General features: G+C 38.0%; 1 protein-coding gene across 5 annotated transcripts in view; it reads left to right on the top strand.

Annotated features, from left to right (window-relative positions):
- The window catches only part of LOC107639948, an 81,141-nt gene that overhangs the window by 11,447 nt on the left and 63,107 nt on the right, over positions 1–6,587 (top strand). The window lies entirely within an intron of this gene.

A 6,587-nucleotide genomic window follows, 5' to 3' on the forward strand; every position in this document is an offset into this window, starting at 1 on the left:
TTCTTTTTCTTCTTAATCTTGTTCTTGTTCTTCTTGAGCTTCTTTTCATCTTCTTTTGGCTCTGAACACTTTTCTTTCATGCTTCTATACTGTATTCTTAAATTGTTAACATCAATTATATCATTACGTACTCAAACTTTACAAATAAGCATGAGAAGCAACGACAATAGTCAACAGACCACATTGATATAAACTAACATTCAAATTAGAATCTCACTTCACTTACACATCATTTTCAATATTACCCTTAGTTTAATCAATAAAACCAAGAATAAGAAGAGAAACATATAAACATTGTGAGTGCATGCACGTGTGCACATTTCTGTATGCAATATACGTATACCTGAGGGAGGTTATCGACCCTTAAATCTGCACAAGATTCTTCATCATTGCCTCTAAGAACATTTGCCCCAACTTTCTCTGTTTGAGCTTGTACATGAGAAACAATCTTCAATTTGATTATTTACCTTATCCTGAGACTCCATTATTACTCTGAAAGTGGAGGATAAAGGGGGAGATGGAGAACCACATCGCTGACGACCACTCGACGAGAGAAAAGAGAAAAGAGAAGAAAGAAGAGAGAAGAGGAGACAGGGAAGGAAAGCCAACGAATGACGCTGGGAGATGGATTGGACGGCAACGGCGACGGCTCATCTAGACGGTAACGGTGAAGGCTGAGACCAGCAGAGAGTAGAGTATGTGGTGGTGAGTTAACAGGAAAAGAGATTAGGAATTAGGGTGACTTCGGAGTTTGTTCACCGTGTGGTTGGGGATGGGGCGGAATTTAGAGTGTGATGAGTTTAGGATTTTTGATAAACCCATATTTTATGAGTTATTTTGTGCTTAGTTTGAGTGATTTATTCAATCCTTCACCCACTTATTCATATTAATTGCATGGTTTTATTTTCCTTTCCTTATTATGTGATGTATGTGAAAAACAAGTTTCCCAAGCTTTTAAATTAATTATTTTAATTACCTTTATTTCCATTCGATGCCGTGATTAGTGTGTTGAGTAGTTTCAGATTTTCTAAGGCAGAATGACTTAAAGGATGGAAAAGGAAACGTACAAAAATGGAAGGAAAGTGCGAAACGGAGTTTTGAAGAAAACAGCAAGGTTTAGAACCAACAATAAATCAATGCTTCAACAATTATTATTACAAAAAACAAAATTTACACCTAGGGTTAGTGGAAGACAGGGAAGAGTGCAGAGTTGGCGGCGACAGGGACAATGGCTGGGGTGGAAGGGTCGAACAGAGCTGGCACCGGCGAGAAGACTGCGCGACGGCAACTGGCACTGGCGGTGGCTGCGATTTCGACGGCTGAAAGGAAAGCTGTTTGCACGAACGGAAAGCTGGCTAAAAGGAACTTTCGACGATGAGTGACTTCCAAGGATCTTGCGACGGAGGCGGTGGTTGGACGGAGGTTGCGCTGGAAGCTCGCGGTGGAGACTGGACGTGGTGAAAGCGAGAGGTGAGAGTGGAGGACTGGAGGGGAGGCTCGAGAGTGGCTCTCTGCAGTGTGGGTGTGTGCGTGAAAAAGTGCTAGGGTTCACCTTTTGGCAAAATCAAAACGCGTGCGTTTTTTTGGCAAAATTAAAAAACCGGCCGGGTCACGGTTCGCCGATCGGTTCGATGGTCCAACTACGATTTTTGAATTTGACGGTTTTATTTTCTATTCAAACCGTATTTGCTAACGATTCTCGGTTCGACCGGCCAGTTCGAACCGGTTTTTAGAACATTGTTGTATACTATTAAACGAACAAACATATTACGGTTTGTTTTTGTTAAATGTTGGAAGGTGTTTGAACATAAGTAACATGTGTTGGCATGATGATTTCTTTTTAATTTTGTAACAAGAATTATTCTATTATGCTCACCGTCACAGAGTAAGTGTATGTCAGGTGAATGTTGAGCCTCCTAACATAAATCTTTTTGGTAAATTTTAAGATCTGCAAATCAATTGTTACTTGTCCAATGTCCATACCATTTAGAATTTCTACTTAGATCAATCCAACATATGAAGTAAATATAAACAAAAAAGAAAAAATAAATAAATTAAGAACAATGTTATCTTGACATATAGTAGTATTGTTGTTTATTTAATGAAATCTTAAATTATTTTTTACTTCAGCAATTTCGATTATATCTTTTGGGGAACTACTGGAGAAAAATACCAGTACAAGAATATTTTTAAGATTTTTAATTTTTAAATTATTCCATCAAATTTATAATTTTAAAAAGAAAAATAGACAAATGTACACTCGAATTTTCACATGGTGGACAGATGTACTCTTCAATTTTTTAATTAATCATTTGCACACACGAATATAAAATTTCGTTGTTAATTCTACCCTTCCGTGGCCTGAGTAATTTTTTCGGTAGTGATAGAAATCAGGTGACAGTATTGTGTGATGTGACTAATTTGGGATGACACAGTAAAAAATAAAATTATTACATTATTAAATTTATTGAAATAAATATAAGAAAAGGGGACAATAGAACCACTGTTCATCCTCTTCCTTCTCCAATTTCTTTGAACACTACGAACCCTAACACATGGTGAAAAAAAATTCTTCCTTCATTCTCTTCATTTTCCTCTGTACATCTTCTTCCTATCTGTCTTAATAGGGGTTTTGTAAACTCTAATGTATTAAGATGTCACACTCCCAACGAAGGAAGAATATACCTCATGCTTGTGTTAGTGGTTGTGGTGGCTAGTTTTCTACCTCAAAAAATAGAAAGAAGAAGAAGTTTGACTATAATCATGACAAGTGTCTGCATGGACTTGACGCAGTGGTGCTTGAGTAGTGGAATCGCGAAAGATTGTTTCTTCATTGAGGCATGTGAATTTTGATTTTGTTTATGAATAAGAGGAATCAGGCTCCACACAAGGAACAAAGATCTTTGATACCTCATTCCTTCCTTCTTGCACAAACTTTTGACCAATCGGTGCTGGTCTCTTATACGATGCTCTTACTTTCTTGCTGGGAACTATTAGGAGGTGGGACTTCTGATTCACTTTTCCTGTTGGGTCGTATTTTGGTTGACATTTGGAATTTCGGGTTGTGGCATTGATTGGGTTGTAGGAGTAGGATTGAGATTGGGAGATGATGACTTATGAGTTTGATTGCAACTTTGGTTAGTTTTTTTTCACCCTGTATTAGGATTTGAAGGAATTGGAGAAGGAAGAGGATGAAGTGATTTAATTATGTCATTTTTCTTATAAATATTTTAACAAAATTCATAATGTAATATTTCTATTTTTCACTGTGTCTCCCCAAATTAGCCACATCACACAATACCGTGCCATCTAGCCTCCACCACCACTTTAAAAATTACTCAGGCTACGGAAGGGTAGAATTGACAACGAAATTTTATATTCGTATGTGCAAATGACTTATTAAAAAATTGAGGAGTACATCTGTCCACCGTGTGAAAATTCGGGTGTACTTTTGTCTATTTTTCTTTTTAAAAATAAAAATATAAAAATTAAGTTAATATATATAGAGAGAGAATAAGTAGATATTCGAAACCCTGGTCGCTCGTCAACAGCCCCATTTTTCATCTTTTAACTTTCTAGTGCTTTATCCTAATCCTAGCTTTTTGCTGCCGCAGCACCACCGATCTCGTTCTATCGGAGAGAGTGATGGCGGAATTGGATGCTGCTGAGTCAAAAAGACGAAAAACTGAGCAGGTTGAAATGGCGAAGGAAGCGTGCCTTTGCCTTGTGACATATAAAAAGTTGATCGTGATCAAACTGAGCAATTTAAAGGAAGAAGTTGATGTCATAGATTGGACTTGTTTGCCTCCACCACGGTTCGAGTTGTGTTTGGATCTTCCAGAGCCTGATATGTGTCCCTTCGAGTTCGACTCCAAGATCTATATGGCGCCGTCCAGCCTGCCGCCTGAAATTCACAGAAGCAAATCCATTTCCATGGCGAATCTGGTCCCCTGGCCAATCTTCGAAATCAAATTTGAGGAGGGAAGATTTGCGCGTACGGGATCACTGGATGATGCACCCTTTCCTTTTGACGAATCATACATCGCAAACACGCCAGGCTCAGGCGATGTTTACTTCTATATAAATCTGAAACCACGGGTCAAAGATTCATCTGGATTTTATGTTCTTTGTTCTGGTTCTAGAGTTTGGAAACCGTTAATGGCTCCTCCGGCCATTAGCTTCGAGCCACTTGTCGACAATACCATCTTCGTCCTCGACAACAACCTCTTTTTTTTATCGTCCACTGAGAGTGACTCTTGTTTGGCCCGCTTCGACCCATTTTATGTTCTTTGTTCTGGTTCTAGAGTTTGGAAACCGTTAATGGCTCCTCCGGCCATTAGCTTCGAGCCACTTGTCGACAATACCATCTTCGTCCTCGACAACAACCTCTTTTTTTTATCGTCCACTGAGAGTGACTCTTGTTTGGCCCGCTTCGACCCCATAAAAGAGACTTGGATGGATAAGTCTGCCGCTGATAACAATCTTTCGAACTTCCTACAGGGTAGGCTCATTAGCGGTGATGACCACTGTCGTGTTACTTATTCCCCACACATTTCTGTGTCCCTTCCGGGTCTTGGCAGCAGCAACTACACCGTTTGCCTTACACATGAGTATGTGATGGAATCTCCTCATACACATTTGGACAAGGTCCTTGCCATTCTCGTTAACCACCAGAATGGCCTAGTCGCATTATACCAATACCTTGATGTGGGTTTTGAGGGTATTCAACCTCCAATGGAAGAATCGGAAGAACCGGGCAGATTCAATTTTGTTGACCTTGGCAACGGGAAGCTGTGTGCAATACGCTCTGCAGAGCTGTTGCATTTCGAACCGGATTCATCCAAGCAATGCATCTCAGTTTTCACACTGTCCATGTTGAAGGACGTTGCAGCATTGCAACTTGACAGTGGGGCTCCTTCCATGGAGCAAGATTTCTTACAAGTGACTGTCCATAGGAAGAGTGTCTTCACCATGGAGAACTGTGGGCTTACTAATTATATGCGCCATGCGTTTGTTTGGCCACCTACTAAGGGAGGAAGATTTCAGCACAGGACAACTCCGTTTTAGTAACATTTCTTGTGGCTTATTATCATCCTTAGTCGTTTTCAATAGGATTATGAATGAACAATGAATTAAATATTAATGTCTATATGAATATGATATTGCTTGAGTTGTGTCTATATTCTCTTTAGCTCATACAAAAATTTTTGAGATATTTGCATTATTGCTGATCATATTAAATGATCAACTCACTGCTTTTTACAACTAATAGCCCGCACATATTATGTCAAAAGAAACATTTTGAAGTTTCACATAAAGTTAGAATGGTTCTTGTTTGAAAAATTTAGTTTAAATTTTTTATTTGAGTCATATTTATAATATTATCGATTGATTACTTTATTGATTGAGTCCTGCTAGGGAGCCAATGGACTATTTGTACATGTGTATAATGGACTATTGAGTTAAAAATGAACATCACCCATATGATTTCCATCCGAATACTAGGGATAATAAACATCTCAGTCACTTATCCCAAAAGTTTAACCTGATTTTGGGATTCACCAAAGATCAAACTCTTGACCTTTCGGATCTCAAGCTCTAATATCATGTCATGATACCATTCATCCCAAAAGTTTCAGCTGATAGAAAAAGGTAACACTAATGATCTCTAATACTCTCTAAACCTCTATTGTACACATTGTACGCTTAGGTCATTGGCTCCCTATACTTTCTCTTATTGATTAGATTAAGAAAATAAGAAAATAATAAGAATGATGATGAAGGGAAAATAATCTTCAGTCTGGGTTACAAAAATTCAAATCAAGTTTCTAAATGATTAAAGAATGATGTTATTTTTATAATGTCATTCTGTATGAATTTAGGGAGAAAAGTAACATTATCAGAATAGGTCATGTTCCTAAACAAAATAAGCCAATGTGTGGTGGTCAGTTTTAACTGAAGTGCTATAAAGGGGTTCTATGAGTCTATTCTTTCAAGAGATGATTATTTCTACAAAATATAATGATACATGCATTGAAGCAATCAAACTTTCAAATTAAGCATACACAATGATTTGGGGGGCTGGAAGATGGATGAAATATAAGAATTAACACATAATCTAGTTTACAATTTGTGTTTATTTCGGTCACCACTCAGACAAGCCAACGTGGACACCAATAATAGTTGTGGCATACGTATTAAAATGTCATATGCTGACATTTTCACTACACTGGTCAGCCAATTTAATTCANGACACCAATAATAGTTGTGGCATACGTATTAAAATGTCATATGCTGACATTTTCACTACACTGGTCAGCCAATTTAATTCATTCAACTTATGGTCCTATACTAAGGGGCACCAATTGCAATAAAAGCAATTAGAAAAGACCAATTTAATCATGCATCATGCAAGCACACCAATCAAAGGAGATGGGTGAGAAACTAGAGAAGTTGAGAACCTAACTTGACTTTCTTATAGTACATACAGCTGCAGTCACCAAATTCTTTATTGACATTTTATTGCTTTGAAGCAGTGGAGGGGAGCAATACCTCAATGACAGTTCTGAGATATTCAAGAGCAGCAG

The sequence above is a fragment of the Arachis ipaensis genome, chromosome B01 (genome assembly GCF_000816755.2).
Source record: "Arachis ipaensis cultivar K30076 chromosome B01, Araip1.1, whole genome shotgun sequence".
In the NCBI taxonomy this organism is placed as follows: Eukaryota; Viridiplantae; Streptophyta; class Magnoliopsida; order Fabales; family Fabaceae; genus Arachis; species Arachis ipaensis.